At 43.8% G+C, this 14,499-nt stretch overlaps 1 non-coding gene across 1 annotated transcript; it reads right to left on the reverse strand.

Moving 5' to 3' along the window:
- Nucleotides 1-13,329: 13,329 nt before the first annotated feature.
- On the reverse strand, nt 13,330-13,402 carry TRNAM-CAU. The gene has a single exon. It is a non-coding gene; the product is annotated as a tRNA-Met (tRNA).
- Between the last annotated feature and the right edge of the window lie 1,097 nt (nt 13,403-14,499).

Genomic DNA, 14,499 nt, shown 5'->3' on the forward strand with positions numbered 1-14,499 from the left:
ATGCAGTTACTGGGAAGGTCCACTTAACCACTGACATATGGACAAGTGCTTTTGGCCAGGGATGCTACATTTACCTGACAGCACACTGGGTGAACGTTGTGGAGGCCGGAAGCGAGTCGTACCCTTTGATGGCACAGGTGTTACCGACGACAAGGATTGCTGGCCCTAATTCCATCAGGGTTTCCGCCACCACCTACATTAGTGTCTCCAACCCCCACTTCTCCTCCTCCGCCTCCTCCTTTACCTCAGAATTATCCTCTTGCTGCACCAGTCAGTCATCAGTTGGTAGCTGGAAGCAGTGTAGCACTGCAGTGGGGAAGCGTCAACAGGCCGTGCTTAAGCTGATCTGCTTAGGTGACAGCACACCACCGCAGAGCTGTGGCAGGGGATAAGAGACCAGACTGAGCTGTGGCTCTCGCCACTCAGCCTAGAACCAGGCATGGTTGTGTCTGATAATGGCCGTAACTTGGTGGCGGCTTTGGAGCTCGGCAAGCTCACACACATCCCATGCCTAGCCCAAGTCTTAAACTTACTGGTTCAGTGGTTTCTCAAAACCTACCCGAATTTGCCTGAGCTACTGGTGAAGGTGCGCCGCATGTGTGCCCATTTCCTCAAGTTATCAATAGCTTCCACCGATCTGTCAATGCTGCAGCTGCGATTAGAATTGCCAGCTCACCGACTGTTGTGTGATGTGAGCACGCGCTGGAACTCGACATTCCACATGTTGGCCAGGCTTTGTGAGCAGCAGAGGGCAGTAGTGAAATACCAGCTGCAACATGGTCTTCACCTTTCCAGTCAGCTTCTGCCATTCACAAGCAAGGAGTGTGCATGGATGTCTGACCTCTGTGAAGTTTTAGGAAACTTTGAGGAATCACAGATTGTGAGCAGCAATAAAGCTATTATCAGCGTCACCATCCCACTTCTGTGTCTACTCAAACATTCGCTGCTCACAATGTAGGCCAGCGCTTTGCATGTGGAAGAGGTGGAAATTGGGGAAGACATTACACAGGGTGATAGCCAGACCACCTTCAATTCATCTTCTCAGCGCAAATTGGATGATGATGATGATGAGGATCAGGAGACGGTTGCCTCCGCTACAGAGGGAAGTACCCATATAAGTTTAATGCCATCTGTTCAGCGTGGATAGGCAGAAGAGGAGGAAGAGGATGAGGAGATTGAGAGTCATCCTTCTGAGTGAATTCTTGCCTGTTAGGACTCTGGCACACATGGCTGACTTCATGTTAGGCTGCCTTTCCCGTGACCCACTCGTTTTACGCATTTTGGACAACACCGATTACTGGTTGTTCACCCTTTTACCTCTGCTACAAAGAGAACTTCTCTCATCTTTCATTCCTGTGGTGGAGAGGACGAGCAAAATGATGCAAAACCAGAAGGTCCTTGTGGAAAAATTGCTCCAAAAATTTACAGCTGACAACGCTGGCGGCAGAGTATGTAGTTCCTTGGGCAACCAAGGGGAGATGAGGGGAACACATAGCAGTTCCAACAGAGTCAGGGCAATACTCTCCAAAGCCTGGGACAGTTTCATGACACCCCGCCAGCCCCCTAACCCTGATGCGCGGAGGGAGGGAAACATTTTGGAAGATGGTGAAGGAGTACGTAGCAGACCGTGTCAGCATCCTCAATGATCCCTCTGTGCCTTAAAACTACTGGGTGTCCAAGTTGGGCACGTGGCACGAACTGGTTTTTTACGCCTTGGAGGTGCTGGCCTGCCACCAGCGTTTTGTCATAGCGGGTATTTAGTGCTGCTGGGGGCATAATAACTGATAAGCGCATCCGCCTGTCAACTGAAAATGCTGACAGGTTGACTCTTATCAAAATGAACAAGGCGTGGATTGCCCCTGACTTCTCTACTCCACTAAAAGAAAGCGGCTGAACATAAAGGCACTTTAAATGTTGCTTTTATGGTGTACTAGCAGAAGGACCCAGCTTCGCACGGGTATATTTAATCTATTTCATTTTATGTTTCCGTGTGTCGTAAAAAAGATATTAACAGTTTCCCCCATAATAGTGACCTCTACAGTAATCGCCCCTTTAACAATGACCTCCATAGTGGCCACCCCTTTAACAGTGACCTCCACAGTGCCTGTCCCTTTAACAGTGACTTTCACAGTGCCGCCCCTTTAACAGTGAACTCCACAGCGGCCGTCCGTTTAATAGTGGCCCCTGCCCCCATACATATAGCATTGTAGTTGTGCCGTCATACGTCATCTGACCTGAATATTTAAGGACCTGCAAACTGCTAAAACCTGTCATCCTCCTGCTTTTGTCAGCAGTCACATCTTACAAGAGAACCAGTTCCATTGGCAGCCATACATGCCCACGCCATGATGACACTACCACCACCATGCTTCACTGATGAGGTGGTATGCTTAGGATCATGAGCAGTTCCTTTCCTTCTCCATACTCTTCTCATCACTCTGGTACAAGTTGATTTTGGTCTCATCTGTCCATAGGATGTTGTTCCAGAACTGTGAAGGCTTTTTTAGATGTCGTTTGGCAAACTCTAATCTGGCCTTCCTGTTTTTGAGGCTCACCAATGGTTTACATCTTGTGGTGAACCCTCTGTATTCACTCTGGTAAAGTCTTCTCTTGATTGTTGGCTTTGACACACATACACCTACCTCCTGGAGAGTGTTCTTGATCTGGCCTACTGTTGTGAAGGGTGTTTTCTTCACCAGGGAAAGAATTCTTCGTCATCCACCACAGTTGTTTTCCGTGGTCTTCAGCTCTTGCTGAGCTCACCGGTGCGTTCCTTCTTTTTAAGAATGTTCCAAATAGTTGTTTTTGCTATCTCTCTGATGTTTTTTTTTTTTTTTCAGCCTAATGATGGCTTGCTTCACTGATAGTGACAGCTCTTTGGATCTCATCTTGAGAGTTGACCGCAACAGATTCCAAATGCAAATAGCACACTTGAAATGGACTCTGGATCTTTTATCTGCTCATTGTAATTGGGATACTGAGGGAATAACACACACCTGGCCATGGAACAGCTGAGAAGCCAATTGTCCCATTACTTTTGGTTCCTTAACAAGTGGGAGGCACATATGCAAACTGTTGTAATTCCTACAGGGTTCACTTGATTTGGATGTAAATACCCTCAAATTAAAGCTGACAGTCTGCAGTTAAAGCACATCTTGTTAGTTTCATTTCAAATCCATTGTGGTGGTGTATAGAGTCAAAAATTTTAAAATTGTGTCAATGTCCCAATATTTATGGACCTGACTGTATATATAAGAGATTGAATAAACTATTTCCATGCACCCCTTCCACCACAAAAAAGGGTATATGGTTCAATCTTCTTTTTCTCATCCTCCTCCTCCATCATATCAACATGCTTATTAGGCTGCCCTCGCTCCTAATCTTTTAGAGGGTCAGCTCAGCAGCAGTCCCTTACCCCTAATGTTTTAGAGGGTCACCAGCAGGCCCTCGCCCCTAATGTTTTAGATGGTCAGATCATGTCACGGAAGGTGAGGGAAGGGAAGCAAACAAAACACAACAAAATTACACAAAACAGCAGGCTAGGCCCCCACAGCTAGGGAACAGGGAAAGGTCACCACCTGATAGTCCCTGAGCCTTTCCCTGGCTGCTACGAACATGAACAAATCTTGATAATAGAAGTGTTAATGCACTAGAACCTAAGCCCTGCTTCAACTGATACAAACCCTCAGCTAGGGAGCAGGTGTCTACCTAAGGCCTAGCCCGTACAAACAACAGAAGGGAAGGAAGGAGGACTTATCTGAAGATGAACTGGGAGCAGGAGATCCACAAAACACCAGCAGCCCACTCTAGTAGAAACTATAAACCGCGAGGGCTGTAGTGAGATGCAGGTATAAATAGCATCACTAACAAACTACTGAGCAGAACCTGTGAGGGGGTGGGATCCTGCCCAACAAAAAATAAAAATGAACTTAAAAATTAATCTTCTATCTTCATTAACCACTTAATGACCACAGGTTTATACCCCCCTAAAGACCAGGCCCTTTTTTTACAAATCGGCACTCCACAACTTTAGCGGTTTATTGCTCGGTCATGCAACTTACCACCCAAATGAATTTTACCTCCTTTTCTTCGCACTAATAGAGCTTTCATTTGGTGGTATTTCATTGCTGCTGTCATTTTTACTTTTTTTGTTATTAATCGAAATTTAACGATTTTTTTTTGCAAAAAAATGACATTTTTCACTTTCAGTTGTAAAATTTTGCAAAAAAAACGACATCTATATATAAATTTTTCTCAAAATTTATTGTTCTACATGTCTTTGATAAAAAAAAAATGTTTGGGTAAAAAAAAATGGTTTGGGTAAAAGTTATAGCGTTTACAAACTATGGTACAAAAATGTGAATTTCCACTTTTTGAAGCAGCTCTGACTTTCTGAGCACCTGTCATGTTTCCTGAGGTTCTACAATGCCCAGACAGTAGAAAACCCCCACAAATGACCCCATTTCGGAAAGTAGACACCCTAAGGTATTCGCTGATGGGCATAGTGAGTTCATCGAACTTTTTATTTTTTGTCACAAGTTAGCGGAAAATGATGATTTTTTTTATTATTATTTTTTTCTTACAAAGTCTCATATTCCACTAACTTGTGACAAAAAATAAAAACTTCCATGAACTCACTATGCCCATCATGAAATACCTTGGGGTGTCTTCTTTCCAAAATGGGGTCACTTGTGGGGTAGTTATACTGCCCTGGCATTTTAGGGGCCCAAATGCGTGCGAAGTAGTTTGAAATCAAAATCTGTAAAAGATGGCCGGTGAAATCCGAAAGGTGCTCTTTGGAATGTGGGCCCCTTTGCCCACCTAGACTGCAAAAAAGTGTCACACATGTGGTATCTCCGTACTCAGGAGAAGTTGGGCAATGTGTTTTGGGGTGTCATTTTACATATACCCATGCTGGGTGAGCTAAATATCTTGGTCAAATGCCAACTTTGTATAAATAAATGGGAAAAGTTGTCTTTTGCCAAGATATTTCTCTCACCCAGCATGGGTATATGTAAAAAGACACCCCAAAACACATTGCCCAACTTCTCCTGAGTACGGGGATACCAGATGTGTAACACTTTTTTGCAGCCTAGGTGGGCAAAGGGGCCCACATTCCAAAGAGCACCTTTCAGATTTCACCGGCCATTTTTTTACAGATTTTGATTTCAAACCACTTCGCACGCATTCGGCCCCTAAAATGCCAGGGCAGTATAACTACCCCACAAGTGACCCCATTTTGGAAAGAAGACACCCCAAGGTATTTCGTGATGGGCATAGTGAGTTCATGGAAGTTTTTATTTTTTGTCACAAGTTAGTGGAATATGAGACTTTGTAAGAAAAAAAAAAAATTAAAAATCATAATTTTACGCTAACTTGTGACAAAAAATAAAAAATTCTAGGAACTCGCCATGCCCCTCACGGAATACCTTGGGGTGTCTTCTTTCCAAAATGGGGTCACTTGTGGGGTAGTTATACTGCCCTGGCATTCTATAGGGGCCCTAATGTGTGGTAAGTAGGTAAATGACCTGTGAAATCCGAAAGGTGCTCTTTGGAATGTGGGCCCTTTTGCCCACCTAGGCTGCAAAAAAGTGTCACACATCTGGTATACCCGTACTCAGGAGAAGTTGGGCAATGTGTTTTGGGGTGTCTTTTTACATATACCCATGCTGGGTGAGAGAAATATCTTGGCAAAAGACAACTTTTCCCATTTTTTTTATACAAAGTTGGCATTTGACCAAGATATTTAGCTCACCCAGCATGGGTATATGTAAAATGACACCCCAAAACACATTGCCCAACTTCTCCTGAGTACGGAGATACCAGATGTGTGACACTTTTTTGCAGCCTAGGTGGGCAAAGGGGCCCACATTCCAAAGAGCACCTTTCGGATTTCACCGGCCATTTTTTTTACAGATTTTGATTTCAAACTACTTTGCACGCATTTGGGCCCCTAAAATGCCAGGGCAGTATAACTACCCCACAAGTGACCCCATTTTGGAAAGAAGACACCCTAAGGTATTTCATGATGGGCATAGTGAGTTCATGGAAGTTTTTATTTTTTGTCACAAGTTAGTGGAATATGAGACTTTGTAAGAAAAAAAAAAAAAAAAAAATCATCATTTTCCGCTAACTTGTGACAAAAAATAAAAAATTCTAGGAACTCGCCATGCCCCTCACGGAATACCTTGGGGTGTCTTCTTTCTAAAATGGGGTCACTTGTGGGGTAGTTATACTGCCCTGGCATTCTAGGGGCCCTAATGTGTGGTAAGTAGGTAAATGACCTGTGAAATCCGAAAGGTGCCCTTTGGAATGTGGGCCCCTTTGCCCATCTAGGCTGCAAAAAAGTGTCACACATGTGGTATCGCCGTATTCAGGAGAAGTTGGGCAATGTGTTTTGGGGTGTCTTTTTACATATACCCATGCTGGGTGAGAGAAATATCTTGGCAAAAGACAACTTTCCCCATTTTTTATACAAAGTTGGCATTTGACCAAAATATTTATCTCACCCAGCATGGGTATATGTAAAATGACACCCCAAAACACATTGCCCAACTTCTCCTGAGTACGGCGATACCAGATGTGTGACACTTTTTTGCAGCCTAGATGCGCAAAGGGGCCCACATTCCTTTTATTAGGGCATTTTCAGACATTTGGATGCCAGACTTCTTCTCACGCTTTAGGGCCCCTAAAATGCCAGGGCAGTATAAATACCCCACATGTGACCCCATTTTGGAAAGAAGACACCCCAAGGTATTCAATGAGGGGCATGGCGAGTTCATAGAATTATTTTTTTTTTTGGCACAAGTTAGCGGAAATTGATTTTTATTTTTTTTCTCACAAAGTCTCCCTTTCCGCTAACTTAGGACCAAAATTTCAATCTTTCATGGACTCAATATGCCCCTCAGCGAATACCTTGGGGTGTCTTCTTTCCGAAATGGGGTCACATGTGGGGTATTTATACTGCCCTGGCATTCTAGGGGCCCTAAAGCGTGAGAAGAAGTCTGGAATATAAATGTCTAAAAAAATTTACGCATTTGGATTCCGTGAGGGGTATGGTGAGTTCATGTGAGATTTTATTTTTTGACACAAGTTAGTGTAATATGAGACTTTGTAAGAAAAAAATAAAAATTTCCGCTAACTTGGGCCAAAAAAATGTCTGAATGGAGCCTTACAGGGGGGTGATCAATGACAGGGGGGTGATCAATGACAGGGGGGTGATCAGGGAGTCTATATGGGGTGATCACCCCCCTGTCATTGATCACCCCCCTATAAGGCTCCATTCAGATGTCCGTATGTGTTTTGCGGATCCGGTCCATGCATCCGTGGATCCGTAAAAATCATACGGACATCTGAATGCAGCCTTACAGGGAGGTGATCAATGACAGGGGGGTGATCAATGACAGGGGGGTGATCAGGGAGTCTATATGGGGTGATCACCCCCCTGTCATTGATCACCCCCCTATAAGGCTCCATTCAGATGTCCGTATGTGTTTTGCGGATCCGATCCATGTATCCGTGGATCCGTAAAAATCATACGGACATCTGAATGCAGCCTTACAGGGGGGTGATCAATGACAGGGGGGGTGATCAATGACAGGGGGGTGATCAATGACAGGGGGGTGATCAGGGAGTCTATATGGGGTGATCACCCCCCTGTAATTGATCACCCCCCTATAAGGCTCCATTCAGATGTCCGTATGTGTTTTGCGGATCCGATCCATGTATCCGTGGATCCGTAAAAATCATACGGACATCTGAATGCAGCATTTACAGGGGGGTGATCAATGACAGGGGGGTGATCAATGACAGGGGGGTGATCAATGACAGGGGGGTGATCAGGGAGTCTATATGAAGTGATCACCCCCCTGTAAGGCTCCATTCAGACGTCTGTATGTGTTTTGCGGATCCAATCCATGTATCAGTGGATCCGTAAAAATCATACGGACATCTGAATGCAGCCTTACAGGGGGGTGATCAATGACAGGGGGGTGATCAGGGAGTCTATATGGGGTGATCACCCCCGTCATTGATCACTCCCCTGTAAGGCTCCATTCAGACGTCCGTATGTGTTTTGCGGATCCAATCCATGTATCAGTGGATCCGTAAAAATCATACAGACATCTGAATGCAGCCTTACAGGGGGGTGATCAATGACAGGGGGGTGATCAATGACAGGGGGGTGATCAGGGAGTCTATATGGGGTGATCACCCCCGTCATTGATCACGCCCCTGTAAGGCTCCATTCAGACGTCCATATGCGTTTTGCGGATCCGATCCATCTATCAGTGGATCCGTAAAAATCATGCGGACGTCTGAATGGAGCTTTACAGGGGGGTGATCAATGACAGGGGGGTAATCAATGACAGGGGGGTGATCAGGCAGTCTATATCGGGTGATCAGGGGTGATCAGGGGCTAATAAGGGGTTAATAAGTGACGGGGGGGGGGGTGTAGTGTAGTGTGGTGCTTGGTGCTACATATTGTTGAGCTGCCTGTGTCCTCTGGTGGTCGATCCAAACAAAAGGGACCACCAGAGGACCAGGTAGCAGGTATATTAGATGCTGTTATCAAAACAGCGTCTAATATACCTGTTAGGGGTTAAAAAAATCGCATCTCCAGCCTGCCAGCGAACGATCGCCGCTGGCAGGCTGGAGATCCACTCTCTTACCTTCCGATCCTGTGAACGCGCGCGCCTGTGTGCGCGCGTTCACAGGAAATCTCGGCTCACGCGAGATGACGCCAATCGGCGTTAGTGTGACCTGGGAGAGCCGCCGCGATGACGCCTTTCGGCGTTAGCGCGGCGGCAAGTGGTTAAGCAGGACCTGCACTGACGTCACCGCGCTCACCACGTCAGTGCAGCTCCTTTTGCAGGTCCTGAAAGAAGAAGCAAGAAGACGATGCCAGCAGCGCGATCAATTGGATGAGGTGAGTTAATATTTTTTATTTTTTTAACCCCTCAATCTACATTTTAGTAAGCATTCTGTATTAAGGATGCTATTGTTTTCCCTTATAACCATGTTATAAGAGAAAATAATACAGTGAATACACTTTAATGGGGTCCGGGTTGCTTTCATCCCTATCATCTCCTAGCAACCATGCATAAAAATCGCACCGCATCCGCACTTGCTTTTTTCACGCAGACCCATTCATTTCTATAGGGCCTGCTTTGCGTAAAAAACGCAGAATATAGAACATGCTACGATTTTCACACAACACACAAGTGATACGTGAAAATGACCGCTCATCTGCACAGCCCCATTGAAGTGAATAGGTCCAGATTCAGTGCGGGTGCAATGCGTTCACCTCACGCATTGCACCCACATGGAATTCTCACCCTTGTGAAAGGGGCCTAACAATTTTTCCTCTAAAATCGATTTTATCTTTGGTTTAGTGCGTATTATTGTCAGTCTGTAGCGACCTGGGAGTCCAAGATGCATCCAGACATCCTCCCCAAGCTGTTCCCGAACAATTTCAGTGGTGTTTCCATCAATTATTGACCTTTTCTTATGAACCAGATACCCTCCTCTCTTCAGAGCAGGGGGTGCCTGGTTTAATGCTCTGGCTCTCCTATTGACTTCCATTGTGCTCTGGTGCTCTGTAGAGCACCGGAGCATCCCAAAGTGTTCTATTCGAGCACCCGAGCACTTTGGTGCTCGATCAACACTTGTCAGGAACTCAGTTTGGGGCTTCCGTTTTTAAGAATCCATCAAAAATAGCTGATCTCCTAAATGGAAACAGATCCTACTACAGGGAGTGCAGAATTATTAGGCAAGTTGTATTTTTGAGGATTAATTTTATTATTGAACAACAACCATGTTCTCAATGAACCCAAAAAACTCATTAATATCAAAGCTGAATATTTTTGGAAGTAGTTTTTAGTTTGTTTTTAGTTTTAGCTATTTTAGGGGGATATCTGTGTGTGCAGGTGACTATTACTGTGCATAATTATTAGGCAACTTAACAAAAAACAAATATATACCCATTTCAATTATTTATTTTTACCAGTGAAACCAATATAACATCTCAACATTCACAAATATACATTTCTGACATTCAAAAACAAAACAAAAACAAATCAGTGACCAATATAGCCACCTTTCTTTGCAAGGACACTCAAAAGCCTGCCATCCATGGATTCTGTCAGTGTTTTGATCTGTTCACCATCAACATTGTGTGCAGCAGCAACCACAGCCTCCCAGACACTGTTCAGAGAGGTGTACTGTTTTCCCTCCTTGTAAATCTCACATTTGATGATGGACCACAGGTTCTCAATGGGGTTCAGATCAGGTGAACAAGGAGGCCATGTCATTAGATTTTCTTCTTTTATACCCTTTCTTGCCAGCCACGCTGTGGAGTACTTGGACGCGTGTGATGGAGCATTGTCCTGCATGAAAATCATGTTTTTCTTGAAGGATGCAGACTTCTTCCTGTACCACTGCTTGAAGAAGGTGTCTTCCAGAAACTGGCAGTAGGACTGGGAGTTGAGCTTGACTCCATCCTCAACCCGAAAAGGCCCCACAAGCTCATCTTTGATGATACCAGCCCAAACCAGTCCTCCACCTCCACCTTGCTGGCGTCTGAGTCGGACTGGAGCTCTCTGCCCTTTACCAATCCAGCCACGGGCCCATCCATCTGGCCCATCAAGACTCACTCTCATTTCATCAGTCCATAAAACCTTAGAAAAATCAGTCTTGAGATATTTCTTGGCCCAGTCTTGACGTTTCAGCTTGTGTGTCTTGTTCAGTGGTGGTCGTCTTTCAGCCTTTCTTACCTTGGCCATGTCTCTGAGTATTGCACACCTTGTGCTTTTGGGCACTCCAGTGATGTTGCAGCTCTGAAATATGGCCAAACTGGTGGCAAGTGGCATCTTGGCAGCTGCACGCTTGACTTTTCTCAGTTCATGGGCAGTTATTTTGCGCCTTGGTTTTTCCACACGCTTCTTGCGACCCTGTTGACTATTTTGAATGAAACGCTTGATTGTTCGATGATCACGCTTCAGAAGCTTTGCAATTTTAAGAGTGCTGCATCCCTCTGCAAGATATCTCACTATTTTTTACTTTTCTGAGCCTGTCAAGTCCTTCTTGTCAAGTCCTTCTTCTAGTTGCCTAATAATTATGCACACCTAATATAGGGTGTTGATGTCATTAGACCGCACCCCTTCTCATTACAGAGATGCACATCACCTAATATGCTTAATTGGTAGTAGGCTGTCGAGCCTATACAGCTTGGAGTAAGACAACATGCATAAAGAGGATGATGTGGTCAAAATACTCATTTGCCTAATAATTCTGCACGCAGTGTATAGTCAATGTTTTTTTTTTTTTTTTTTTATTGTCAATGTGGTCTGTTAGGCTCTGTGTGCCTAAGTTATGTGCCGAATCCGGAACTTCCATTATTTTCATCCCTCTGCTCCTATAACCAAGCAGAAGAATGCAAATACATGGCTCTGTTGTGAAAGCCCCTTAAACTGTATCATGCATTATATCAAAAGATCACCTTTTACAGCCTTCTTGCTGGGCTAGCAAAAAGTTAAATAAAGTTTAAAAAGTTAAATAAATAAAAAATCTAGTGAAAACATTTAATGGAAAATATATATAATTACAAAAAAACTGTTTTTTTTGTGTGGAATCAAAGCTGTTCTGAAAGGACCTAAAGAGGGTCTTTTTTTTTTCTGTTTCTTTTTTCCTCCTCAATGGTCTTCAGGAGATGGGTGGGGGGGCTGTGGGTTTATGATGGCCCGGGAGGTGCGGTGGGGTATGGGATTGCAAGGGTAAAATTATATATTGATGTCAAAAATGTTGATATAATTTTAAATAAAGTATTTATTAAAATAAAAAAAATTAAAAGTAATGCTCCAAGATAAAAAAAATACACTTTTCATTAAAAAAATTAAATTGCGTCTACATATTTGATATTGTTGCGTCCATAATAGACTACGCACTATGCACTTATGTAATTTATCCTGTATTTTATCCTTAAAAATAAAAATGCCAGAATTGCTGCTTTTTGCTTATTTGCTGCCAAAAAACAAACAAAATAAAGAGAGATCAAAAAGTGTTATTTACCCCAAAATGTTACCAATAAAAGATACAAGTCATTCTGCGAAAAGAAAACCCTCACACAGCTCCATAGAACAGAAAATTAAAACGTTATGGATTTTGTAATGCGGCGATGCAAAAACATTTTCTTATTTTTTTTTTTAAACGTGTTTTATTGTAGTAAAACTTTAAAATGAACTATATGTATTTGGTATCGCTGTAATCCTACTGACCCAGAGAGTACAGTTACCATGTTATTTATGCTAAAAAATGAAAGTCACAAAATTTATAACATAAAAACTCAGTGCAGATATTGCTATTTTTTCCAGAAAGAGTTCACAAAAGATAATCAGCAAGTTATGTGTACCCTAAAATGGCTCCATTAAAAACTATAACCAGTCCTCCGACAGCTACTTCAATGTCAAAATAAAAATAAAAAATAAATTGCTTTGTCACTAGGGCCCAAAACAGGCAGGTCACTAAGGGGTTAAAGGGACTGTCTGGGACTGTAGTGGGTTATAGTATGAGGTCACAGAGAAGACTGAAGAAGGTCTTTAATCTTCCCACTCCCATTGTCTGCCGTGATCGTATAGTGGTTAGTACTCTGTGTTGTGGCCGCAGCAACCCCGGTTCGAATCTGGGTCACGGCATTTTTATTTTTTTATATTTTTTGTTGTCTAAAATGTACATAGGACAGAAGTATCAATCCCAGCAAAACTGCCATATATGGAAATGTGCCCGAATCAATTGCAAGTGAAATTTGATGTTTTTGTGCCAGTTTCGAAAGTGGAAGCGGGTTTGTTAATGGCCATAACCAGCTTTATCACATTTCTTATTGTTTTTATTTATTTTATTTTATGCACTTATATAGCGCTACTATATTCCGCAGCGCTTTACAGACATTAGCATCTGGCTGTCCCCTATGGGGCTCACAATCTAAGGTCCCTATTAGTATGTCTTTGGAGTTTTTCATTTATTAATGCAAGAAAAGCTCAAAGATAAAAAAATTAACATTTTTTCCCCTTTAAAAAATAAATTTAAAAAATAAAAATAAAAATCGCCTCCACTAGCGTCCTCTAGTGGCAGATTACTGTTGACGGAGACTAACTAGTAGTAGATGCCATAGTTGTGGGGTGTGAGAATGACAACAGGAAGCAACAAGGCACCCTAGTGGCACAGGAAGGTTTTGGAGGGGTCCGCCTCCCCCTTTAAATAAATGTAATTCAATGTATGGAGTACTTGTTTTAAAAGTAGCCCTTAATTGGTAGAAAAAAAACAAAAACACACACATGCCCCATGTGAGGATCGAACTCACGACCTTCAGATTATGAGACTGACGCGCTACCTACTGCGCTAACGAGGCAGCTGGGAACCTTAGAATCTGGATCCAAAATGGACCATGTGTAGATGGAGCCAGGGAGTGGAAAAATATAATCCTTTGCCTACCCAGAAAAATATAAAAAAGAAAACTATACATAATTGTTACGCCCTGCACAATAAAATGATCACCTTGTTTATCCCCTAACATTGCATTCAAAATAAAGGCAAAATAGCTGTTTATTGCCCATTACATCTCCCTATAATGGAGCAGAAAAATGGAAATAATAATCCCCACTCTTTGACTCTCATCTCCAGAAGAGTTAGGCCTCTTTCACACTTGCGTTGTCCGGATCCGGCATGTACTCCACTTGCCGGAATTACACTCCGGATCCGGAAAAACGCAAGTGTACTGAAAGCATTTGAAGACGGAACCGTCTTTAAAATGCTTTCAGTGTTACTATGGCACCCAGGACGCTATTAAAGTCCTGGTTGCCATAGTAGGAGCGGGGAGCGGGGGAGCGGTATACTTACAGTCCGTGCGGCTCCCGGGGCGCTCCAGAATGACGTCAGAGCGCCCCATGCGCATGGATGACATGTCCAATGCGATCACATGATCCATGCGCTTGGGGCGCCCTGATGTCACTCTGGAGCGCCCGGGGAGCCGCATGGACGGTAAGTATGCTGCTCCCCCGCTCCCCGCTACACTTTACCATGGCTGCCAGGACTTTAGCGTCCCGGCAGCCATGGTAACCATTCAGAAAAAGCTAAATGTCGGCTCCGGCAATGCGCCGAAACGACGTTTAGCTTAAGGCCGGATCCGGATCAATGCCTTTCAATGGGCATTAATTCCGGATCCGGCATTGCGGCAAGTGTTCCGGATTTTTGGCCGGAGCAAAAAGCGCAGCATGCTGCGGTATTTTCTCCGGCCAAAAAACGTTCCGTTCCGGAACTGAAGACATCCTGATGCATCCTGAACGGATTTCTCTCCATTCAGAATGCATGGGGATAATCCTGATCAGGATTCTTCCGGCATAGAGCCCCGACGACGGAACTCTATGCCGGAAGACAAGAACGCAGGTGTGAAAGAGCCTTTAGGACGTAGTCTAAAATATATTTTGCATGACTCCCTAAACCGAACAA

Source organism: Bufo bufo, chromosome 1 (assembly GCF_905171765.1).
Source record: "Bufo bufo chromosome 1, aBufBuf1.1, whole genome shotgun sequence".
NCBI lineage: Eukaryota > Metazoa > Chordata > Amphibia > Anura > Bufonidae > Bufo > Bufo bufo.